The following is a 26,793-nucleotide window of genomic DNA, read 5'->3' as shown; positions in this document are numbered from 1 at the left end:
TGAAAATAGAATCTTTAGCTGATCCCCCAACAGTTTTGAGTAGACAGTAAGAATTACACATGATTACACCAGTCAGGAAAATGAGGGAAAGAAATAGATGGATTTATTTTTATCCGGGGTGGCTGATTTGTTGTGATAAGAAGTCAAGGAATCTTAAAACACCAAGAAGCTCAAACCTTCCTGCTAGGTTTGGGAGACAATGGGCCAAATGCTACATGTCATGAATAAAAATGAGGCCTTCACTACAGCAATTTTGTAAGCTATGTGGCAAATATCAAGCCACTGTTGAAAGGTCTGCAAGTTGTATACACTGTAAATTCTTCTCCAAATGCGCCACGTCCACACCACGCGATCAGCATGTGTCACCACAGAAATAATGCTCTTTGGAGAATGAGCAGGGATCAGCAGACACGAGACATAACAATATGCTATTAATCATGTTTGTTTCTCCATAAAAGGAACCGTTTGGATATTGTTTCATGAGACTATCTCCATGGCTGCCACATTCTCAACCTTTTTAAAAATGTACGTTTGAAATACCCAAAATAGGCAAGTTTCCATGGGGATGCACTTGTGGACAACAATTTGAAAAACTAGTAGTTAACAAAACATTTTCTAAAACGCCATTTTGTCTTTCTCACGTATCTATAAAAACCACATAGCTTTTTGCCATTGTGGGAAAACTACATGCAATAGGAAAATGATGATATAGAATAATGATACAGAGCCCATAATTTACAGTAAAGCTATCAGCTGCACAAAGATTTTAAGAATACAGCAAATAATGCTGACTGTTGATACATAAGTGAGAATATATTCACAACTTACAGCAAATGAAGACTGGAAGATGGAGGGTAATTCTTTACTCCCCACATGACCCTACCTGTAACATACAATGTACTTGAAGTATTTGAAGTATAAAGAAGAAAAAGAGTAGAGAAAGAATATCAAGAGAGGCAAACCTATGTAAGTTGGTATAATGATGTACATAAAACATGTATGTACATATATGTTTATCTGATGTACGTAAAATAAATGAGTCAGTTTAGTCAAGATTGGTCTCTCCAGTTAAAGAAATCTGAGGATATCTAGTTTGACCCTGTCCAGAGAGACAATCCTGAAAGCACTTCTTTAGACATCTGTCAGTCTCCATCCTTCCCCACCCCATCCCTCTCTGATACGGGAATTCTCCAGGCCAAAGTACTGGAGTGGGTAGCCGTTCCCTTCTCCAGGGGATCTTCGGAACCCAGGGATGGAACCCAGGTCTCCTGCACTGCAGGCAGACGCTTTACCAGCTGAGCCACCAGGGAAGCCCTCATGACACTGACCCTCTGCCACACTGTGCCATCTCTGTGTTGTCAGGTAACGTGTCTGTGTCTGGGAGCGTGAGGGGCAGAAACAACCGCCATGCCAATGTGTCCCCTCTCTCTGACTAAACTGAAAGCTCTAGCAGGGGCTGACTGGAGAAGCAATATTATCTGCAGTTCACACTCATGCATTACATCTGGTCACATGTATTATTTAAAATCAGACAGATACATGAACTGTTGACGTAGCCCAGGTGGCTGGGTGATAAGGACCTAGTAAATGCCAGGGGTCTATAGCTAGGAATTAACATGAATTGTATATAACAGAAGAGTCTGCAGCATGATTCAGTATCCAAATATGAACCCATTTAAACTCAAGATCAATACCTATATCAGAAGTTAATGACATATAACTCACCCTTTATTCTAACATCTCCTATCAGAGTTAATATTTTTCACAATTATTACATTTAAAGATGCTTGACTATTGGGATAGGAATCGATCTGTTTGGCATATGCCAAAGAAAACTTGTTTCAGCCCACATCAATAAACTGTAAAACCTAACTAGACTTTATCAAAACAGATTTCTACTGCATCATTTTAAAACAGATGATATATTTTTCCTCTTATTCAAATGCTAAAACACCTGGACCATAAATTTCATCTTACCAATGACATATCTACACAATAGAGCTGTTTTGCTATTGAGTGTATTTAGTTATTAAATGGATTAGCCTGTCTACATTAAATTACCTCCATAATCATCAGTAGAATTAAGATTCAATAGATTAATTTCATGATAACTCTAATGTTTAAAAACTATTTACACACCACTCAGTTTTTTTATAGGAGACGGCAATGGCACCCCACTCCAGTACTCTTGCCTGGTAATCCTGCGGAGCCTGGTAGGCTGCCGTCCATGGGTCGCTAAGAGTCGGACACGACTGAGCAACTTCACTTTCACTTTTCACTTTCCTGCGTTGGAGAAGGAAATGGCAACCCACTCCAGTGTTCTTGCCTGGAGAATCCCAGGGACGGGGGAGCCTGATGGGCTGCCATCTATGGGGTGGCACAGAGTCGACTGAAGCGACTTAGCAGCAGCAGCATCAGTTTTTTATAGCATTTCTTAATGCCAAGATTATTTTAAAAGACCCAATACAAAATAGGCATTAAACACAGTTGTCAAACTGAGTAGACAGGAAAAAGATGTAGAGAAGGCTAGTTATAGAAAAGACATCAATCAATCATATCTATACTACAAAAGTTCCTCTGAATGGGTTAGTTGTTTAATTAGTGAAGCAGAGAGCTTCACATTTATTATAGACCTCAAAAGTAGTCTTTGATTCATGAAGTGAAAGAAATTTCTTCTCCTATGTATAGTATACACTTTACTCAGTATAATGAAAGGAGAAAAGATACAGGAAACATACCAATGGGGAGGAAAACAATTTAAGTTGATGCATATCATATCAAAAATAAAATAACTTATAGTAAACTTGATTTTTGTTACTATACCACACTTAGTAAAGAAAGCAAGTATCCAGGTTTTCCTAAATTAATCCTTAGTACTAAATTCAGGGAGACTTTTATAGTCTCCCCAGCCAACCATTGATAGTCTTTGTTATATTATGGCCGCAAAATACTCAATACTTCGTACACTAAATTGGTTACTATATCTAGGAATATAATTTATAACCATTTCTATACCAAATCTTTTAATACTTTAGAAAGTGAGGTATTTATTATGTCTAACACTTCATAGGATCTAAAGATTTCCAGGTAACAGTAAAGAATCTCTGTAATGATGGCTAGGTTACCCTACTAGAGGAAGGCTGGTTGATGTGATTTCTGCCCAAAATTGATACTTTTTTTTTTAACTTAAATACATGCTAGAAGGATATATTTGATCATTTTATAGCATTTTAAAGTAAAGATTAAATATCTAAATATTAAGCTATTATTCCAGTCTTTCTCAATCCTTTCAGTACATAGCCACCTTAGATTTTTAAAATGTAGATGCCCAGTCTCACTGGCTAAAGGTCACAGGAAGCAATGACTTTAATTTCCCCAGTTGATACTAATCTTATACAAAATGAAATTAAATTCTTTTTCTGATTGAGATTGAGATAGAGCTCAAAGAATGGAAGTTTTATAAATTCATATATATCCAGGCTGAGATATAATCACAGATTGAATGGAGAAAATTGTAGCTCAAATACTTTGTGTGGCTTAATCAAAAACTAGTATTTTTCAGACAGTCTGTGTCAAATACTTACTGAGCATTTATTTAGTGGCAGGCACTATCATAGAGATACAGGGATTAGACAAGTTAACATGATCATTCACCCACAAGGACTTATATTCTAGTAGGGAGAGATAATAAGAATTAAACGAAACCAAAGAAAAGTAAGATAATTTGTGATACCATTAAATGCTAAGAAAACACCCTACAGAATAATTTAGAAGGTGACTTCAGAGGGCTGACCGCTCTGGTGAACAGAGACGTTTGAAACTCTGGAAGACAGTTTTCCAAGCAACAAGGAAAGTGCCAGGTTCCTGAGATGGGAAGGAATGCTGTATATTTGAGGACTATCTGGAAGGCTGGTGTGGCTGGACCTTGGTACCCCACTGAGAGCATGAAGGGAATTAAGTCTGAGAGGCAGGCAGGAGCCAGTTCTCGCAGGAGCTACGAAACTTTGGGACAGTGCTTGCTTGCATCCCGTGGCACTGGGGAGCTGGCCACAAAAGGGTTCTCAAGGAAAAGAGGACAGTGGGGAGACCTGCCTGCACTGTTGAACGTTGCTCTGCTTGCTACTGAGGAAAGGGTCTGCAGAAAGGGCCAAAACTGGAGGCGATGTCCTTCCTTCCTCCCTGCAGTAAGATGACGACGGCCTGGTACTGGGGAGGTTCCAGCTGGTCCTCCAAACGTCTCAAGTAATGGTTTTCTTCATCATTATTTTAGATCAAATACACCATTGTCTTAAATCTTCAACATGAGGTAGGGTGGGGGATATGATTCGTAGAGAAATATATCAGAACAGTTTATATGTTATATCAGGATCTTTTTATACATCTATGTGATGTTATAATCCCAATAGTTTCCAATCTAGGAAAAACTTACACAGTATTTTCCATTAGCAACTGTAAATTCTATATGACGATGTAGAATTGAAATCTCTCAAGTTTGGGGGTCTCGGAAAATCATGGTGAATTTTTTAACCTTATAACTGGATGAGGTCAAGTTACATTAATACTGCAAACATTAGATGCTGAGTTGCTGTTTCAAGTTGAAAGTTGACCTAATTGATTTCTAAATACAAGGTATTTTCCCTGTTACTATCAATTGTATTCTATTTGTCATTTATTATGCCTCAGAAAGCAATCACTATGCAAGGTCACTCTGACCCGCAGAACAGGAGAACCGGGGGTAGGCAGGCCCTTGCTACAACAGAGGCTGAGCTCCTCTGAACTAGCAGGGGAAATCTGTTCAAACGTTACTGAAGGAATTTCACACTTTAGGTGGATAGAATACTAAGAACTACGCTCCAAGTTCACAGCAATCATTATCTTGTATTCAATAATAGATGTGGCTTTTCAGCAAGTACTGTCTTAAAAAAAACCATTTGTGTTACTGTGTTCAATTCTTAACTTACCTCTTAACTCATCCTGGCTTTGTATTGTCAGCCAATTTAACAACTTTCCTTGTCACAGGGATCAAAAGCACATATGTCTTAACGCCTTATTTATGGTGCAATGTGATAGGGGACAGTACATATCCACTGAACAAAACATCTAATAAAATGTGGTCCCTCTACTCCAGAAGCCAAGAATAAAACAGATTTTAAAACATGATTGCATCAATGTTAATGTATGTTATAAATCAACATGTGTAAAGTTTCATCAATAACAAATTTATCAAAACACAAATAGGATTTACGGACGAGAAAAGTTTTCTGGGAGAACTTATCTAAATTAATATTTCCAAAAAAAAAGGTATAAGTATACGGGATGGGCATGTTTTATGAACAGTGGAGTTTGAATAGAAGGGATAACTTGATATTGGAAGAGTCAGAAAGGCAATTTTTTATGTTTCACAGTGATTCCCTTCATATTTCTGTCACAGCCCTTTTAGCTGGTCTCTCTCCAGACCTTTACTACAAACCGCCGTCCAGCTCATCATGTAGATTAAGCCATGGTAGACTGTGTTTCTGCCTACCTACTCAGTGCTGGCAACATCAGTACACAGTCCAGTACCACCAAGATTGGTCTCCTTTGAAATCTTGCAAACCCAGAATCTTATAATTTCAAAGATATTTCTTGTCTTAGGGGATTAGGATAGGACAGAAATAGAAGAAATATTGATCCTTTCTTTAATCTTTTTAGAAGTATTTTTGATATTGTTATCTTTTAAGTGAATTTTGTCATAGGACATTGAAACAAGTGATCTGTGGTTATCTGAATAATTTTTGGCTTTTTAAAATTTCAAGTATTGTCTTCAGGAGATAATTTCAAAGAAAATAAGATAAAAAATAAAGTAAAAATTCAGATGTAACGTTCTATTTAGAAGGCGTATTTTCTCTAGAATTAAAGTGTTCAAATATATTGCCAGGAAGGGAAAAACCTTCACTGGCTTTATTTCTAATAACCAGGCAGTTCCTAGTATTGCACTTATCTTCCATTACATACCAGGAGAGAAATAAATTAAGTCTTAGCAAGCACATTTGATGATTGATGATGATTTGTTTTTAAAGGCACCTTTTCACGTATAGATAAGGAAAGACTAAAATTCTCAGGTAGTAGATATTACAGAGTAGAGAAGTGGTTCTCAAACTTGGGCGTAATTCAGAATCATCTGGCGATCTGGGTAAAATACAGATTGCTGGTCCCATCCACCCAACCACAGAGCTCTGGAGTGGAGCCCAAGAATTTGCATTTCACACAAGTCTCCCAGCAGATGCTGGTGTTGACAGTAATGAGAACCAATGCAATAAAGGATGTTTGCCCTCCCTCTGCTTTTCTTAAGGAATACATTTTAAGCTAATTATTATATCCAAAAGAACAATGTCTTAAGAGAAGCTTTACCTTTCGCCACATTTACGTACAGCTGGACAAACCACAATGACTCAAATGAAAGCAAAGAGCTCGAGTACCCTTCTCTCTAAAGCCAAGATGAGTAGAACATACCTAGTCCCCCACCTTCTCTCCTATTCTTGAGCCTCACTTCAAATACACTAGTAAGACCTTCCATCGTCTTCAGAGTCCCCAGTCTAACCTCCTTCCCCTAGGCCTGATCCTCCTTAAGGTTTCCAGACACAGTGTGACATCGGAGAGAGAAGCAGGCCTGGGGACCTGAGGCAAAGAACCCAGCTGAGCCATGATTTCCCCATCGCAACAAACAGCTACACCTCCTGGCTATTATTGATGATCTAAATGAAATGATACATGTCCAGAAGCAAGCATGAAGCCCAGCACACAGGAGACTCTCTCCTGCTGCCTGCAAAACAAGTTTCCTTTCCCTCCTTCTAGAACTTCTGGGCCATCCACATCGTTACATTAATCCCCTTACCAACTGTACTTTGTACAGAGTGTGCCGGGCAAAAAGGACAAGAGTGAAGATGGGAGGCAGGGTTTTCAATTTTTCACAAAGCAAAGAAACACAAAGAGGATAGGTGCTTGCAGGAAGGTCAAGGGCCAGAAATCAGGGCTCTGGAACTTTGAGGCCATTTCGTCACCTCGGTACAGCTTATCTGCAGGTAAGCAGGCCATCTGACAGGTGACCATCGAATGCTCAAGACCAAGTTTGAGACCAAAGGCACAGTGTGGAAAGGCAGGTGCCACTTTATCCACCTTTCCTAACTCATTGTTGTCTGCGTCACTGCCGTGTAGCTGTAGAACACCCCAGTGTATTTGGTTTTTGTGAAGGCCATTCGCGAACCCAGAAGAACCTCTAAGCCAAAAGTAGGACTTCCTTATATGTTCATTCACCCCTTTAGACAACATCATAATAATCTACGGATGCATGCCATCACCCCAGCACGTCTGAGAAGCACCACGGTAGAAGTTAGGGACATGCCACCTGGGTGCCAGCCCTAACAATGTGACCTTCAGTAAACCTCTTCAGTTTCTTGTGTCTGTTACCACGTCTAGAAGATGGTTCTAATGCCGCTTGGCTCATCTGCTTTGTATTGTTATCATACTGTATCAAAATGCTTTAAGAAGTCAAACATAAGCAAATGTAACACGGTGGTTAGCTTGAAAGAACTCTGTTATCAGTTTCCATATAGACCACATATCAAGAATTGCTATAATATTCCTGTAACAGTTTCACTTGGCATTCATGAAGCTAGTAATATAAATCTCCTGATGATAAAGCCTGTGGGGGGGAAAACCCAGGTTGGCCCGTCCTTCCACTCCAGAATGCCTGTCTTTTCCAAGTGCCTTTGTTGTCTAGGAGAGTCCTGTGAGAAGCATTTTACTCTTCAATTGTATTTTGCTTCTCAAGAGGAGATTACCTCGTGGAAGCTAGACATTAAAAATAATTATATTGCAAAAAAATGAAAATAATAATGAAGTCGCAAGCTTTTTAAGAAGAAAGAAAAAGGTGGACTAGTACATACAGCACTGTTTGCAGACGAGTGCTCGGGCACTGTCAGAAGCACCAAGCCCTTCAGAGAACCCTCGGACACTGACTGACCCTCCGGCTTGGGTCGTTCCAGCCCTCGCGAGCTCAGAGAGTAAGCATTCCTCCCATGGAAAGCGTCCACAGCCGCTACACACAGCCCCCCAGGGACCAGCTCCTGGGCAGCCTCAAGACCGCGCCTCCCGCAAGCTGCCGTACCACCCTTGACCAGTAGGTGCCGCCATCTCAACACGTTGTGAGCTTGCCTTCCAGCCTCAGCTCAAGCTCAGGGATTCCAGCTTTGGGAGATAAAGCCTGGGTTTCAAGTTTGAGCCATTCTGAAAGCTCTAATTTCTGTTCACGAGGCAAACTTGAAAACAAGGCAGCCCAAGAAACACCCCTCTAGGATGGGCACCCTCAAAAGGCAGATTTTCACAGGTGTCTCCTCTGTGCTGCAAACTTAAATAGCCCCCTAAGTTCAATCACATGGATGCCGGAGGCAGGGGGAAAAAACCACAATAGAAGATGAGACAAGCAAGCTCAGTAAAGCTTATGGCTCCGCGAGGGCTGTTTTGATGTAGACATCTCTGTGAAAGCTCATGAAATCCTCAGTGTGTGAGGCAGGACTTAGGGAAAAGTCAAAATGAAGGTAATAAGATACCATAGCCACTCATGCTGACACATTTGTAAAGCATTCTGAATACTCCAAGGAAATTCCACGTGACTCCCCTGCATATTAAGGGCCTGAATTAGCCCTTGCAGTTAAACCACAGTCCCAAGGAGCAGTCAGACTTGGGGGAGAGTTTTTTATAACACTGACCACAAACAAGACTATTAAAAAAGCAACGCAAAGTATGGTCCCCATGACGGAGGGCCCGTTAGGTTCTCTTCTTGAGCACACAGCAATCCCCATACATCATAAATCTTCAACATATCCGGACAGACGATCATAAAAAGCGATAGGGGATAGGTAGACACAGGGAAAACCAGCAAGCTCCATTTTCTCAGCGCTTTATGTATCCCGAAAAATACTCCTAAGAAAAGATTCACCCTCAGTCTTCAGAATTTGAATGCGAGTGAAACCTTGTATGAAGGTACTCCAGAGCAGCGGTCCCCAACCTTTTTGGCACCAGGGACCAGTTTCGTGGAAGGCAATTTTTCTAAGGACGGTGGGTGGGAGGGGATGGTTCAGGCAGTAATGTGAGTGATGGAGAGCTTAGCTTGTTTGCTTACTTGCTTGCCTGCTGCTTACCTCCTGCTGTGTGGCCTGGTTCCTAACAGGCTGGTACCAAGGGTTGCAGACCTCTGCTCCAGAAGAACAGAACTAGTAGGATGGATACGTGTGTGTAAAGAGAAAGAAAATTTAAGTAACTGACTCACATGAAATTTTCAAGGTTGTCAGGGTAGGCAGGAGGCTGGAGAACCAGGGCAGAGTTGATGCGGCAGCTCAAAAATCCGCAGGCAGTCTGCGGGCAGAATTCCCTCCTCCTTGGGAAAGGCCAGGGCCGCCCAGGAGGCTCAGTGATAAAGAACCCGCCTGCCAGTGCAAGAGACACAGGAGACACGGGGTCAGTCTCCGGGCCTAGAAGATCCCCTGCAGGAGGAAACGGCAACCCCCTCCAGTATTCTTGCTTGAGAAAGACCACGGACAAAGGAACCTGGCAGGCTATAGTCCGTGGGCTTGCAAAGAGTCAGACGTGAACTGAACACAACGCAGGCGCTCAGCACAGGTCAGCGTTTCTCTATGATGGCCTTCGATTGGATGAGGCCCACCCTTGTTTTAATCTTAGTTCCCTATTTAAAGACCCCATCACCAAATACAGTCACATTCTGGGGTACTACTAGGGGTTAAGTCCTCAACAATATGAACTGGGGGAACCTAATTCAGCCCACAACAGGCCCAAATGACTATCGTTATGATCTAGAGATGAAGAAAGAAAGAGGTGGGAAGAGGCTGATAAAAAACATGTGTGAGTCTCAAAGTGTGGTCCCAGGCCCAGCAGCATCAACAACAGCTAGAAGTTGTTAGAAAGGCAAATCCTCAGACCCCACCCAGTATCTACTGCATCTGTGAGTGGGGCTCAGCAATTTGTTTCTAGTAAGCCCACCAGAAAGGCTGCCATTTGGGAATAACAATTGTATAAGTTTCTTGATTACAGGAACGACACCACCTGAGAAATTTTCCAACCAGTGTGGCTGAAAATGTTGTTTAATCCGTATGTTTTCTTTAAATATATGAAGCTGAGTCATATTTTATAAATGGGCCTCAGAATCCATTTTACTCTTAAAATTGGAACTAAGCCGGACCTCCAAGGATAAGCAAGATAACAACACTGCAAAGGGACTTCACCTCTGAGTACAGATCTTACAGGGTAAAAGCAAAACTATGGGTCCCAATAAAGCTAATTTATCAAATACAGGAGCAGTCTAATAGCCCTCTGTCTGGTTGGAGGCCTCACATTGCTTATGAAATTCCCATGAATGGCAGGCTAAATTATAATGGTTGATCTTCATAAAATTCATTCTACTCTCCTTCTTAAAAAAATGAAACCCTATAAATAGTACTGTTAAGTGGTCACTTCTGAGCAGGAATCAAATTTATACTATGCTACATGCAAACGTGCTAAGTTGCCTCAGTTGTGTCTGACTCTTTGACAACCTGGTGGACTGTAGCCCACCAGGCTCTTCTGTCCATGGGATTCTCCAGGCAAGAATACTGGAGTGAGTAAGCCATTCCCCTCTCCAGGAGATCTTCCTGACCCAGGGATCGAACCCACGTCTCCTGTGGCTCCTTCATTGCAGGCAGATTCTTTATTGCTGAGCCACCAGGGAAGCCCATATTATGCTACACTTGGCCCCAAAACATACTCTATACCCTCATAGCATTAGCCTCTGCAGATATTCTGGCCATGCGTCTCACCAGATCCTTTAAGAATCTACGCTACAGCATCAGGAGCAAAAAAGCTGAATTCATCTGTGAGTTATTTCCAAGCCTCGGTGGATGGTGAGATATACAACCAGAATTCACATAAGTGATTTATCTGGACAGGTCAGCTTCATCTGAGGCTCCTTTGATGACTGCTCCTGAAATCAGGAGCAGACCCGATTTTCTGTGCCCCCTCATCTCTCTTGCATGTGGCCGGCACAGAGGTTTCCGTTGTAGTGATGGGTCACGCAAGACAGAGTAGATGCACCTTGCCGTCTTCCTTGCCTCCATCTTTGACCACGTCTCCACCTCGCAGACCTCTTCTTCCCGCTCCCTCTTCCTGCAAACAATAGCCTTCACTCCCTCATCCTGTTCTCACCACCTTGCAGTGCTGGCCACCAGAAGTCACAGCCTCCAGAACAGGTTGAATAGGGACCCTCAAAGGCAGGGAGGAATATTCCTGAGCCTCACCTGGAATCAGATGGACCTGGGTATGGCACTCGGATTTACAGCAAACGTGTGTTGCTGCTGCTGCTGCTAAGTCGCTTCAGTCGTGTCTGACTCTGTGAGACCCCATAGACAGCAGCCCACCAGGCTCCCCCATCCCTGGCATTCTCCAGGCAAGAGTCCTGGAGTGGGTTGCCATTGCCTTTTCTGAAACGTTGTGATAGGGCAGGTCTGGGTGAGCACTCTGAACAGGAGATGGCAGCCGCAGCCCAGGCATCTGGGCATCGTTTCCCAGTCCTCCTAACAAAAGGCATTCCACCCCCATCTCTCTGTCCATTCAGGGCAGAGCTTTACCTCCCCAAAGCCAAGCTGTGGGCTCCCATGACTATTACAGATTGCTCAAATGGAAGGCTGGACAACCAAACGAACAAACTGGGGAGCTGTTACTAAGTCTCATCGCAAAGGAAAGGTGGAACCCCCAGAAGGCACCAACAACCTCTTAGGCTGGCATTAGTGGGAGTTTGAGAAAGGACTTGACATCTAGTGCACAGTCTTACGGAGAATTTGGGCAAGTTATTTAGCAGAATTGATTCAACCTGTGCCCTCACTTGGCTTAAGGGAGTAAGGAGGTCCTCCCTGCAGACTTCACAAAGTGTCAAATGAGACAAGATCCAGGGACATCTTGTAAACCATGGCATGCTAGAGTCATACAAGGAAAGCGTTTTTGTTGGTTTGTCCCTGTACCTTCAAATGTTCTAGACCACTTTTTCCCCCTTTGTTATTTTCTTTTTCTCATCCAGGTAATATGACCGAGGCAATTTGACCATGGGTCTGTTATTTCTCTGATAATTATAATTTCCCAGGGAGTCACAGCACACAAATTACATTGTAATAGCTCTGAATTCTTTGCTTCATCCTGAGTCTACAATTTTGCTCTCACGCAGACTCCTGTTATCTATTGTCTTGATTTATGAAAGCTTCTGTTCTCTGATCTCCTCACTTCTTACACCTGCCTCCTTTAAAACTTCTGAAATGTGGCCGCAAGGTCAAGTTTCTCATCGTACGAGCATTACGTTATCAGGTGTAACCATTACTGTCTCCATAAAGCAGGCAGTTCGTTCCACAATAGTCTGTTTAAGTCACTAGATGATGGCTCAGCCCTCACTATATAATCCCCATCCTGTCCCTCGCTAGGATCCCAGAACCACTGTGCTGTGATTTGAAGCAGCTCTTAATTTGTCACATGTATTAATTAAACATTTATTTCCAGTCAAGTATGTGAGAGACCAAGTGCTGGGTATAAGTTAGGAAGATACTACTTATCTCACAACCAGCTTCAGTTGGAGTGAAAGCGATAGCCGGATCGTTTCCTGGTAACTTCCACATACTGAGAGGCCCTTTCCAAAAGCTGGCAAAAGAAAAATCTAAAACTTAAAGTACTGCAGAATCAGTTTGGTATTAAGGTAGAAGACTGAGGAGGTGTGCAAACCACAACAATTTTTGATGCAGTTAACAAGACAGAGATGTGTTCTTTCATTTCGCTACACTTGTGACCTAGAGTGTGTTATATCCACAGTAACACGAGCCAGAACTAGACTCTGGTGCTTGACTAGCCAAGAGGTACAGAAATTTCCAGCACAGCTTTATCAGTGAGTGGGATATAACAAGACCACAATCTAAAGCCAGTCCTGTTTTATTATTTATTTTGCTGCCTTGATCATTTCTCTGCACTCATTTGGCTTGAAGGCACAGACATTCCCTGTTGATTATCTCGACTTGGCAGTAGGGTTCTGCTACACATTTTGATTCCTAATATGGCAGCAGGAGAGGGTTTTGTATGAGTTCCAGCGAGTTTCTCTGGGCTTGTGGAATGCAGTGAGGAAAAATTCCTACAGAGATGAAAACATGAACATTTGCATTGATAAGGAGAAAAATAAAAGAAAGAAAAAGAGGATGTCTCTCTAAAAAAAATTTTTCCTTCTTTTCTACTCAGGCCACTTTCATTTCTAATAATGTCTTACAGTTGGAGGATGGAAAGAATTAACTTTGTGTTTTTTAATTGCCTATATTGTCAGACCATTTCAAAAATCATTTTGAAATGCCTGAGTGTTTTTTTATAGAAGCAGAACTGACACAAGAAACTTTTCATCATCATCAGCGTTTAAATCCTTGAAGCACCCAATCACACTATTCTCTAAATTGGCCACATAATGATGAAATCTGGGAAAATAAGTTACAAATCCCCAGAAGAGAATAATAGATGACATCCATTGATGGTAGGAATTATACTGTTCCTCTTAATTTTTGTAGCAATAAGACTTGAAGCTAAAGAATCCATGTATTGTTTCAGAGGTCAATACAGTTTTTCTCTCAAACCCATAAGTTGGTTCACAGAAATATTCATTTGGCAAAAATTCCTTTAACGATACATCCCAGATGATAAACTTTGCTTTAGTAATTGGCTCTTTTTTCCTAAATGCAATTATTAAAAACTTCTGTACTTTAAAAAGCCACGTTTGCTCTGGTGTGAAAATGTCATTATTCTCATCATCATTAACATCCATTTAATGTTTAACTCATAATTAAGAATTATATTTGGCAGCTAGTGCTATTATAATTGGCTGTATCAACCTTTGAGATCATGTCTAGATAGGCTTATCTGCTGCATCAAAAAAAAAATCAACTAATGAGAGACTCATCTAGAAATTCAAGAAATTACATCAAAAGTATGGTTTTAATGATGCTCCATATTTTTTTTTTTTCTGGACAACCAGTTGTAAGAAGCCCTTCCATAAAGGGTTCTGATCAGTTAGCAACAACCACAAACACAATTAGTCTATATATTAGTTAGGCCCGGGCACGGCAACAAATAACTGAAACCCCCCGGATAGCAGAGCTTTAAAGGAAGTAGAAATGTATGGGTGTATAATATGAAGCACAATGAAAGCCGTCAGTCCGGAGCTGACATGATGTCTCCATGTGTCGCAAGGAACCTACAGCTGTCTTTCTCCTCTGCATCCTCTGCCCTCTGCATGTGGTTTCCATGCCATGGACCCCTGTGGCAGCGGCTACATCCATGCGAGAAGGAAAAGGGGGGAAATAAAGTAAACCCAGGCCCTTCAGTGAAAATTCTTCAAGTCCCACATGGTATTTCCCCTTAGGTCTCAGTGATCTGAATCTAGTCTTGAGCACCTTACCTGCAAGGGAAGCTGGGAAAAGCAGTTTTTTATTCTGGCAGTGTGCCCACCTAAAATCTGGGGTGCCAAAACCAACGGGTGAGGGGGTACTGGAGCGGGCGACACACAGCACCCATCGCAGGTCCACAGGCTCCTTGACTCGCTGTCAGAGTCACAGAAGACTTAGCTTCTCCATGAATATTCATATTGATTAATTAGAAGTAGGTTTTGGTTTTCACTAATGTAAATATAAATTATAAAATTTTTGAAAATGCAGATAATTAGAAAAAATGTTAACCTATCTTGAATTTCACCACTCAGAAATAATGGGGTTAATCTCTTTAGTACATAATTCTAGGCCTATCTTTATGCACATCTGTATACCTATATACTTTCCATTATAAAGTTGGAATATACAAAACATGCTAATTTTTAATCTACTGTTGTTAACAACATGATGTTGTGAACATTATTCTGCATCAGTAATTTTTCAATGTTGTTTTAAATGCCTATAGATCATTTCTTTATGTGATTTTTACCATAGTTTATTTAACTAACATCCAACTGTTAAATTCTTTAGTCATTTCAAATTTTTCTGTATTATAAGCCACACTGCAATTAATAGGACTTCCCTCATAGTTCAGTTGGTAAAGAATCTGCCAGCAGGGCAGGAGACCCAGGTTCGATTCCTGGGTTGGGAAGATCCCTGGAGAAGGAAATGGCAACCCACTCCAGTATGCTTGCCTGGGAAATCCCATGGACAGAGGAGGCTGGCGGGCTATATAGTCCAGGGGGTCACAAGAGTCAGACACAAGTTAGTGACCAAACCACCACCACAATCATTATCTTTGTCACGACATCTTTCTCATATCCTCAGTTACATCCAAAATATACCGTAGAAGGTGTATTTTCCAATCAAAGATATGCATACCTTAAGGCTTTGGCGTGCCAAATTCCCCTTTAGAAAGAGTATTAATATTTTACATTGTTATTACCTCCCAGCCTAGCAGATGACTGCACACTTTGACCAACAATGAACATTATATAATTTTTTTAAGTCTTTGGCAATCTGATAGAATCAACTTAGGAGTCTCATTTTTATTTGGATTTCTTTTATTTGGATTACCATTGTATTGGAACATTTCCCCTTGCCTTAGATGTAGCCTTCTTTATTACTGTGAAAAGATAGGACACGAGAGAAAGAGGTTCGTGAACTCAAATTTGGAAGTACTAACGCTGGTCTGAAAGAAACAAGAGCCTACCCATTGATGAGTCATGTATGCTTATGAATGGCAACATTAGAGAAGAGGTTTCCTTCCATCTCAGTGGCACTCGATGAAGAGGCCACCTGACCACTTCAGGCAAGGTACCTCAGTTTGTTTTCCCGTTGTTTAAGAAAGAAGCCACCCTGATCTTGGTTCATTTTGCCTTGATCTTGATAGACAATCCTTCTGATGTAACTTGTGAGTTTTCTCCTAGCCAAGTCATTCCCTTGAGTTGACTGTCAAGCTCTTGTCTCAGTGGAGAGGCAGGTAAAAATATTCAGAGGATCTCCAATTTAATTAAGTAGTCAGCGAATCACAAGATCTATCTGCTAATTCTTTTCACGCCAAATACTTTCCTATCTAAATTTGTAACTGAGCTGCCAGCGACTTTATGGCTTTAAGTATCTGATGGCGCGCAGCATTTCACTACCTCAAAAGCCAGGGCAATATAAGTAGCCAGATCACAACATGCCAGTCAAACTGGCAGGCTAGTGTCATTTCCTGATGTTTGCTAAGCAGAGAACTTCACATATCTTAGACACAAACTCTCTGTGAATGGGATTGAGGTACTTTCTTGCTTATGTGTTATATACATTATTCTGGAACAGTGTATCTCTGCAGCTTTGTAATCCTCTCTTTGTGTCTAGAAGCCAGTTAGTAAATCAAGAGTTAATGTAAGAGGTCGCTTGAACACCATAGGAGAATTCCCAATTAGATCATAAGGACAAAACTTCAGACAATCACATGCCTGAATACTAAGGTGCAACTAAAAGTAGGAGGAATAAAAATAAACTTCATCTTCAACCAGCAGAACCAAAAATTTAACATTGAACCACAACTATCTCCTTTTCTCTGTGAGCCTAACAATTCTCTTCCATACATGTAAGGAAAACAAATACTCGTTTTTGTTCACAATTTAGGCTAGATGTTGTATAGTGACGCATACGGAGCACACCCCCGTGAAAATTTAGCAGGCGATAACACGGAACACTACAAACCCACCAGACTGTAAGACACGGTGATGGTTGCCCATCCTCCCAACTGTCTCCCTGGAGTCTTTTTTCTCCTTCTATGGAAGAAGCTATTTAGAGTTAAGCATCATTAAGCAAAATGCAAAGGAAGGAGAAAATGAATATGGGTTAATTGCATTCTGGATGCCATTGAACCACAGTTGGGATAAATTATTATCATGGTATAATAACACATTGTGCATTCCATTGTGAATTCCACCAATAATTTGGTGAAGCAGGAGTATGGGTATGTAGCAGGAAGTGGCTACAGATGAGGATTCTGAGTGTGTGTGTGTGTGTGTGTGTGCGCGTGCGTGCTGACGTATGTTTGTTGACAGGCTGAGAACACATACTTCATGCTAAGAGGTCAAGACTTTGTCCTGAATCAAGACTCTCCCAGGACAGTTGCGTCTACTGTGCAGGAATGTCCCACTATGTGCAATTTGGCACATGCTGTGTGATCTTCTCCCTTTGCCACACAAAGAAGCCCTACCTGCAAAACTGGCACAGAAGTAAAACCTTCATTTGCTATCAGTCTGCAGGGCAACAGGGCACACTATGATGGGAGCAGCTGTAATTACGCTGAAGACCTCTTCCTACCATCAATGGCCTGGAAAAAAAAGGAATGCTGTCAGTATAAATAAAGGGCAGATAGGCACCAACCCTAAAGCAATGAATTTTTTGTAATAGGAGGGAAAAGAAAACAGGAGCCAGTGAGGGCTACAGGAATCACAGGAGACTTCTCGGAAGACGTGATGTTCGCTACCCCTGCCAGCCTTAAGGCAAAACCTTCAGGGTCCTAAAGAATCAAGTGGCAGTTGGACTGTAGGGGAACCATGTCTTCGGTGGGGATACAGTGATGGGCAATATGGATGCATCTCTGATGTCTCGACCACCACAGGAGACACAGGGACTGTGTTTGTCTGTGGCGTCTGGTTAGGGTGTCTGCTCACAAGGGACTTAGATAACTGCTCTTTTCCCATGGCCTTTCTCAGTTTTTCATTTTATGTACTTGTGTATATAGAATTATTTAAATTCATTTTTTAATTTATAAAAGTAATGTGTTCATGAAAAAGCAGTAAAAACAGACCAGAAGTGTAAAGTCCCTCTCCAACCCCATAGCCAACCCTTCTAACCAGAGATAACCACTGTTTCAGGTAAATCCTTCCAGAAATTTTCCATGTGCATATATGCATAGATTCTATATTATGTATAAATATCATCATATATTTTTTACTTTTAAAACTATAATTATGTTTATAGTTATATCTCTATAATGTAGATTTAGAAGGAGCTTGACATAGGCGATCTGGCTGACAGAAGGTCTGGAAGCTCTGTTGTAATCCACTTTAGATAAAATGGAACGTCAAAGGCCCATATCTAAGAAAGGGGAGTGCTGTGACGTAGGGAACAGTAAAGCCCCACCAAGACATTCCTTGGCTTTACCACTGAGGCGTCTCCCCATGAGCACAAAGCAATGGCTTACCATTTTAGTGTGTGAATGGACAGTAACTTTTAAATCATTCTCTAGTGGTAGATACTGGAGAAGGCGATGGAACCCCACTCCAGTACTCTTGCCTGGAAAATCCCATGGATGGAGGAGCCTGGTGAGGTGTAGTCCATGGGGTCGCAAAGAGTCGGACACGACTGAGCGACTTCACTTTCACTTTTCACCTTCACGCATTGGAGAAGGAAATGGCAACCCACTCCAGTGTTCTTGCCTGGAGAATCCCAGGGACGGGGGAGCCTGGTGGGCTGCCGTCTATGGGGTCGCACAGAGTGGGACACGACTGAAGCGACTTAGCAGCAGCAGCAGCAGCAGCAGCAGCAGTAGATACATAGAGATTGTATGTAGTGCTTTTGCCTTCACAAACAATATTATTTTGAATCTCCTTATACATGTACCTTTGAATACTTGGGCTTCCCAGGTGGTACAGTGGTAAAGAACCCAACTGCCAGTGCAGGAGATGCAGGTTCGATCCCTGGGTCAGGAAGATTCCCTGGAGGAGGAAATGGCAAAGTACTGAAACTGTTCCAATATTCTTGCTGGGATAATCCCATGGACAGAGGAGCCGGGAAGGCTACAGTCCCTGGAGTTGCAAAGAATCGGACACAACTGAGCACGTGTATATAGCTATCTTGGATACTTAGGCAAGAGAATTTACAGCCTCAAAACTTCCAAGCAGAATCCCTGAGTGGAAGGGAATGTGCATTTGAAACGCTGATAAATGTTGCCAAACTGCCCTCCCCAGATGTTCCAGTTAACAGTCAACGGAAGAGACAATCTGGACATTTTAGGATTTCTTTGTAGAAAGTGCTGAGCTATGCTACCATAGAACTCGTTCTGCAAGCCTCAGCCTATTTGCAATCAGGATCCCAGCCATGCATGCAAATCCAGCTGTCTCTGAACTTTTGAGGTCTCCCGGCAGTTTGCATAAGTAGCGCAGCTTCACTGGAATGGTAGGGCCGTTGACACCACAAATCACTTGTGTTTTAGTTTTCTGGAGTGTAAATAGATATTAAAGGATTTTCATTCCAAACCTAGGGAATATTCTGCTGAGAAAGTAAACTAATGAGAAGGAGGGAACTGTGAAGGTTAAGTCTGAGCTGCTGTTGTCAGAAAGACAGACAGAAAGAAACAGAGCAGAGGCAAGGTCAGGAAACTGAAGACGTGGTCCCGTGACCACTCTGGTCTCCTGAAAGAAAGGGTTTGGTAGATGTTTGCCTGAAAGAGGAGGCAGCAGCAAGGCGGAGGGCAAGGGCAACAAGTCCAACTCCTTTGCTATTTTCCTCTCATGTTCAAATACTGGGTAGGCCAAAAAGTTTGTTTGTGTTTTCCCATATCATCATACAGAAAAACTCAAAAAGAACTTTTTGGCCAACCCAATACTGCTCAGAGACATACACAGTCACTGTCATTACCATTTGATGCTTATATTTATGAATGCTCTTCTAAGTAGATTTGAGGTTTTACATTCATGCTTTTGTGATAAAATAACAGATAATCACATTTTCAAAGGTATAAAAAATTATAGCGTTGGTAATTTAGTTTCATGTTTTGTCAAATATCTTTTTTTTAATGCAGTTAATAACGAACTAAGCCTTCTCATATACCATTAGTGTTATTGACTAAAAGGTAAAAATGGAAGTAAAAAGACTGAATTCAATTTTTTTTTGTTAAGAGAATGAATGAAAAACAATCAGCCTCATTAATATTTCAAGTAACAGACAAATGGAAATTTATTTCTGCTCTTATAAGTTTGGGACTAACAAATTCATTTACCAATGTGCTACTGATAAACGAAGGTAGAAAAGGTATGATATGCTCTAGAAAACAATTACACCTTCAGTGAAATGTGAAAAGAACAGCTCTCTTGTGGCCAGTAAGGAAACCATACTTTGTAGTCATAAATAACAAAAATACAACAAAAATCTGGAGATATATATATAAGTGTGTGTGTACATACTTTCTGTGCTTTGTTTCCTGTGAAATTGTACAACAGCAATGTGTTTTTAAATTAAAATTAAATCATAAAGTGTGCATCAATTATCAGTCATCAAAAGTGTCCATTTAATACATTTGAGGCAGCACAAGGAAAATGGAACAACAGACATTTTCATTTGGTCTTATCTGCTTCTCGGAGAAGGCAATGGCACCCCACTCCAGTGCTCTTGCCTGGAAAATCCCATGGATGGAGGAGCCTGGTGGGCTGCAGTCCATGGGGTCGCTACAAGTCGGACGCGACTGAGCAACTTCACTTTCACTTTTCACTTTCATGCATTGGAGGAGGAAATGGCAACCCACTCCAGTGTTCTTGCCTGGAGAATCCCAGGGACGGGGGAGCCTGGTGGGCTGCCGTCTATGGGGTCGCACAGAGTCGGACACGAATGAAGCGACTTAGCAGCAGCAGCAGTATCTGCTTCTACAATGCATCATGGATACTTGTGTTTTCCTCCTAATCCTGTTTTCTTGAATTTTACTTTGATTTAAGATCAGGTATTTGAAAATTTTGATTTGAGGAGTGTTTATGTATTGGTTTTTCTTCTTCCAGTGATATACAACATATTTCTAAAAGGCTTTTCAAGGAAACGGGAGTTGTCAGTGTTGATAAGTCCTGTTGCTCAGGCCTCTTAGATAACCCGTCTCCACCTCCATCTTTTCCCCCCAGGGCTGCCTGGGTTCAGGTCTCACCACTTCTCTGTGATGGTAATAGCCTCCCAAACCCGGGCCCCTGGGCTCCTGCCCTGACCTTCCTTCCATCCTCCCCACTCCTGCCAGTAGTATCTTCCTAAACCAAAAATCGCACTGTGCCACTCTCCTGCTGAAAAGCCTTAATTGGCTTTAATTAGCCTCTCACCACCTTCAGGATGAGATCCAAATTCCTGAGAAAACTCCACAAGCCCCTTCGTGACCAGGCTCAGGCCTGCCTCTCGGGATGCCAGCATTTGCTCCTCGTTCGCCGTCTGCCCGAGCTGAGACAGCCCACGCCCTTTCACACGCGGGTGAAGCTCTGGGTGGTGGTGCTCTCAAAGGACGGTTGTGCTTCTCGGGCCTTCATGCCCATATGAATCTCCTGGGGACCTTGTTAAAATAAGATTTGCTGCAGGCCTTCTGCAGCAAAGTTCTACAGCAAACAGGATGGGGCCTGACGTTCTGCATTTTTATCAAGTTCTCAGGTCACGCTGAGGCTGCTCAAAACCCATGCTGACAACAAGGCTCTAAAAACATTAGTCATCCCTCCCTCTGCGGAAAAACTCCTCCCCTCCAGAGCTGGACTGCATGGAGCTCCCTCTGTCCTCAGTTTACATCCTGAGTATACAACATGTACGACCTTCCACATCTCATATTATCGTAATTACTTGGTTACGTGTCTTTGGGATAGGCCCGCAGTGACCATCCCAGCCACGGAAACCAGTGGCCCAGAAAGTTGCTCAATGGTCTATCGGGACCACAGACATAACAATTGCAGCACAGCAGGTCCTCGGTGCTGGATGAATGTAAGAATCGTGGGAAAGTGACCGCGATAAAGTGTGAACACCAAAGGCACCAGCCCAGACCAACCAATTCAGAATCTCTGGGAGTGGGCCCAAGGAATCAGTAGTTTTTCAAACTCTCCAGTGATTAAAATGTGAAGCCAGTGTTGACAGCCACTGACAGAGGATGTCACCTCACTGGATGCTTGAAATGCCCTACAGGGGCCTCCAAATGGGACCTCTAGCCTCACCTTAAGCACCCAACTAACTGACCTCTGAGACTTATCCGTTATAGCCAAATACAAGCTAGCCAGGATGTTTCACCTTCTTTCTCACGCAGCAGGCACTCACGGTGCTACAACTGAGGATGTCTTTATTTCCGCCCACATCACTCAGTGTACATCAAGTTCAGAGAGAAGGTTTCCTTCAAAAGAAGGAAACTGACGTCATTTGGAACCCACAGTTCCAAAATCCACCAAATTCCCTTTTTCCTAAGTCTGCACAGCCTGCCTTGCTTTGCTTCTCCTCTACCTGCACCCTCTCTGCATGAACCCCTCAGTTATGATGGTGAGCTCACGCCATCTGGGGGGGTCAGATGGGAACTTGATTGACGGGCAAGTAGGCGGGGTCACATGGGTTGCATCTGAAGGTAACATGGGGCATCTCAGGACGGTGGGATTCAGTTACCTTTGTAGGCACAGACTGGCTCAGTGTTGGCAGTTATGTTGCTGCTGCTGCAGCTGCTAAGTCGCTTCAGTCGTGTCGGACTCTGTGCGAACCCATAGACGGCAGCCCACCAGGCTCCCCCGTCCCTGGGATTCTTCAGGCAAGAAAACTGGAGTGGGTTGCCATTTCCTTCTCCAATGCATGAAAGTGAAAAGTGAAAGTGAAGTCACTCAGTCGTGTCCGACTCTTAGCAACCCCATGGACTGCAGCCTACCAGGCTCCTCCATCCCTGGGATTCTCCAGGCAAGAGGACTGGAGTGGGGTGCCATTGTCATGCTACCAAATGTGAAAGGGCCCTCACGGCAGGGACCGCAGACATCTTAGTTGAATCTGGATCAGAGCTCCTCGGTTGCTTTTATGAAATATTTCAGGCCTTACAATGTTAAGTATAATACAATGAATACTTATATATGCAGTACATAAGAGAAACCAAGCTTAGCACATATAGTCACCCCACCTTGGGTACCCTTTCCAGTCCTTTTGTTCCCATTGTCCTCAGAGGTAACTGTTAATCAAATTTCTTAAATTTGATGTTTGTGATCCTCAGCCTAGTTTCATGTTTTATGTTCATTATTCTTAAGTATGTTTTTATTACACATACAGTTTTGTTTTTGCATGTCTTCAGTTATATAAATGACATCATACTCTATGTATTTCATGTGTTTTCAAACTTTATATATATATATAAACGGTATTATATTACATGGGCTTCCCTGGTAGCTCAGAGGGTAAAGAATCTGCCTGCAATGCGGGAGACCGGGGTTGGATCCCTGGGTCGGGAAGATCCCCTGGAGAAGGGAATGGCTACCCACTCCAGTATTGTTGCCTGGAGAACTCCATGGACAGAGGAGCTTGGTGGTCTACAGTCCATGGGGTCACAAAGAGTCAGACAGGCCTGCGAGACTAATACACACACACATCATATTATGTATCCTTATGCAGGAATGGCAATGGCACCCCACTCCAGTACTCTTGCCTGGGAAATCCCATGGACGGAGGAGCCTGGTAGGCTGCAGTCCATGGATGGGGTCGCGAAGAGTCGGACACGACCGAGCGACTTCACTTTCACTTCTCACTTTCATGCATTGGAAAAGGAAATGGCAACCCGCTCCAGTGTTCTTGCCTGGAGAATCCCAGGGACAGGGGAGCCTGGTGGGCTGCCGTCTATGGGGTCGCACAGAGTCGGACATGACTGAAGTGACTTAGCAGCAGTAGCAGCAGCATGCAGGAATGTATGCAAATTATATTCTTGAGATGTATTCATATTGATTAATGTAAATTTGCTACCTTTAAATTGCTGTACAGCATTCCATGGTAGGAGTATACTCCTATTAAGGTTTACACTTTGCTGTTAATGAGCATCTGGGTTGTTTCCAATTTCTTACTGTCACAAACAGTGCAACAGGGAGCACTCCTATACATATCTCCTGATACAAAAATGGACGAATATCTCTAGGATGTTTATGTAAGAGTGAGATTTCTGGGATATAGGGAATGTACATCTCCAACTTTTCTGGTGCTGCTGCTGCTAAGTCGCTTCAGTCGTGTTCAACTCTGTGCAACCCCATAGACAGCTCTAGACATTACCAAATAACACCCCAACCAGAACACATTCTGTCAACACTGATTTTGTTTAACATTTTAATTTTAACTGGTGTGTTATTCCCTAAATGTCCTGCAGGGGGCAGCATATCCTGATGATTCCTGTTGTTTCTGCAGCATTCCAGTTAGTGGGTCCCTTCCTTCACTCCTTGAAATCCTTTGACCTTCTCTAAGTTAGTTACTCCTTAACCTGCTCTCTTATCTTCATCAGCTCCCTGGTGATATCTTGCAAGTACAGACATATATAACACTATCTGAAACCCGAAAGCTCCCTCCCACCTTTCACTCCACATTCCGGCACCTATCTCTCTCCTAATAGGATGGGAGGGAAATAGAGACAACTCAATCTTGAATATAAATACTTGTTCCAGTTCAAAGTGGCATAAGAGAGGATGTGAGTAGACAGCAAAGTCTTCCAACCATTCTCCAGCAGTCGTATATAACCTAATTAGAAGGCACTGCACACTGTCAGAAACTGTTTATGTAAATTGGAAAATTACTGAGAAGTAGGGAAAAGTATTGCAAAGCAGCAGTGGCTTTGTCTTTCTTCTCCAATAGAAGATGTGCACTCCTTTGCCTTCTTAGTTACATGGTTCTCAGTTCCCAAAGGAAGAAAAAGAGTGTTCGGATTCAGTACACCTCTCCGAATGTCTCTCCTTTGTACTGAGCTAGTCCTGCCACGTCCAGAGTTCCATAGTGGGGACGCAGCCTTCAGAGATGCATTCCTTTCCACAAAGCAGATGTGAAATTGAGCTGTGCTTAAGGATTGAAAATGGCTGCTTTAGGAGAGAGTTTATTATTAGTACTTTCAAAGTGGTCTGACTGTCACCCCTCTGCTGGGAGTACTTTTTCTTCCTGTACCTGGATTTTTAAATTTCAATACTTTAAAATGAATGAATGAATGATAAAATTGTATTACTGTTTTTAAGGGGGAAAGTAGGCAAATAAATATGGTTTGCTTTGGATTGGCTATGGTTTTGAGTTATTAAATCTTTTCCCCCTCCATTATCATAGATCAAAATTTCTCCAAATGGGATCTCTTTCAGCAAGATGTTATTAGATGTTCTGGGGAGTAAAATTTATGTCAGTAAAAATGTTGGGTTACAGAATGTTTTTTTAAAGGAAAATCAGGTTTCTCTAATGCAGAAATTTCTTAGAGTCATTTATTTGCTGATGTGTATTATAAATCTCTGGATTTGCCTCGTGGCTCAGATGGCAAAGAACCTGCCTGCAATGTGGGGAAACCTGAGTTGGATCCCTGGGTGGGGAAGATCCCCTAGAGAGGGAAACGGCAACCCACTCCAGTATTCTTGCCTGGAGAATTCCATGGACAGAGGAGCCTGGTGGGCTACAGTCCATGGAGTTGCAAAGAGTAGGACACGACTGACCAACTAACACTCTCACACTTCATTATAAAGCTCTAAGGCGAGACTGACAAAGACTCTGCGTTTCTCAGTGGTCTGACTGCAGCTCCCTTTCTCATGAAACACGTGACAGGATTAGAATTCAGAAGACATACTTCGGAAGATGCAAGGATAGATACTCTAAGGTTGGCTACTCCCATCATCCCAAATCACTGAAACCAGAAATTCATGAGGCCCAATTGCCTGTTATCCTTGACTGACATTCTTTCATGATAGAATATGTCTTGACGTGTTGGTTGGCATACACATTGCTTCTGTGTTGAATGTATTGTGGAGATCTTTGAGGGCAGCCTAATTTTTGCTTCCTTGTCTGTGACCTTTTTTTTTTTTTTTCCGCTTCAATGCCTGAGGAATGTCTGTGTTCTTGAACTTCAATTATTCGTTCAGAGATATGCTTGCAATGTTAAACATTCTGTTATCAATATGTCCGAGAATGTGGTATACTCTTTCAATCTGTGGGCTTGTCTTCAGTGATACTTCCTTGTATGATATTTGCAAATTCTTTTCCTGTTGCATTTACTGGAGGCTCTTTTTCAGGGATCCTCAATTATGTTAAGTGCTTTGGAACTCCGATCTATTACCTTCTAATTCCTTTGCTCCCCTTGTATTTATTTATAAGCCTTTCTTCCAGGTCACTGATCTTTTTTGCAGCCATGTTTATCGCATTCCTTGTTATATCATCTTTATTTATTGTGTATAATACTGTTTTTGTCCTCAACTTTTGTAATTCTGTAGCTTTCCTGTTGCTCTATCATCCCATCTTTGAGTTCATATTTTTCTGAGTGCATGTTCTCATTAACTTGATTCATAGCACAAAGCCCTTCTGAGGAATTCTGTTTTGTGCTTTGGATTATGTTTTCTTTAAGAGTGGGGGTTTTATCATTCCTCTGCACGCCAGGTTCCTTTCTCTTAAGGGTTGATTAGTTTTGTTTGTTTTTATTTGGGAGCGTTGCCTTGGCACGTCTGGATATTTACTGCAGTTTTGCTCCCCCTATCTTGTTCTATGCAGAGCTTCTCTTTGTTCTGATCTAGAGTACATGACTTCTCCTTGACTGTTTCCATGGACTCTGATTTATTTCCCCACTGAGCTGTGGTTTGAGAACTTGGTATTGAATACCACTCACTTTCCTGTAGACGGAAGGGAAAGGGAGGCCCTGTGAAAGCTGCACGGCATCTGTGTGAATTAGAACTCCTGGATTCTCCTCTCTCCTCTGGAATTTGATAGGTGTTTTGAACTGTTTGAACCCCTGTCTACAATCAGGACTCATATCCACCCTGAAGGGGAACACTGGGATTTTTTTTTTTTTTTTCCACAA

At 42.2% G+C, this 26,793-nt stretch overlaps 1 protein-coding gene and 1 long non-coding RNA gene across 13 annotated transcripts in view; one reads left to right on the top strand and one right to left on the bottom strand.

Annotated features, from left to right (window-relative positions):
* The window catches only part of LOC129656425 (uncharacterized), a 214,883-nt gene extending 204,044 nt beyond the window's left edge, over positions 1 to 10,839 (bottom strand). For 3 of the 11 annotated variants that reach the window (XR_008716344.1, XR_008716348.1, XR_008716351.1), the window contains exon 1: positions 9,308 to 10,836. This is a non-coding gene — a long non-coding RNA (uncharacterized LOC129656425). Of the gene's footprint in view, positions 1 to 9,307 lie in introns of all 11 variants that reach the window. The other 8 variants (XR_008716350.1, XR_008716345.1, XR_008716354.1 and 5 more) reach the window with 6 other exon arrangements.
* SYT1 (synaptotagmin 1) overlaps positions 1 to 26,793 on the top strand; it is a 230,662-nt gene that overhangs the window by 167,318 nt on the left and 36,551 nt on the right. The window lies entirely within an intron of this gene.

Source organism: Bubalus kerabau, chromosome 1, assembly GCF_029407905.1.
Source record: "Bubalus kerabau isolate K-KA32 ecotype Philippines breed swamp buffalo chromosome 1, PCC_UOA_SB_1v2, whole genome shotgun sequence".
Lineage (NCBI taxonomy): Eukaryota > Metazoa > Chordata > Mammalia > Artiodactyla > Bovidae > Bubalus > Bubalus kerabau.
This window is presented reverse-complemented; position numbering and strand designations above follow the sequence as displayed.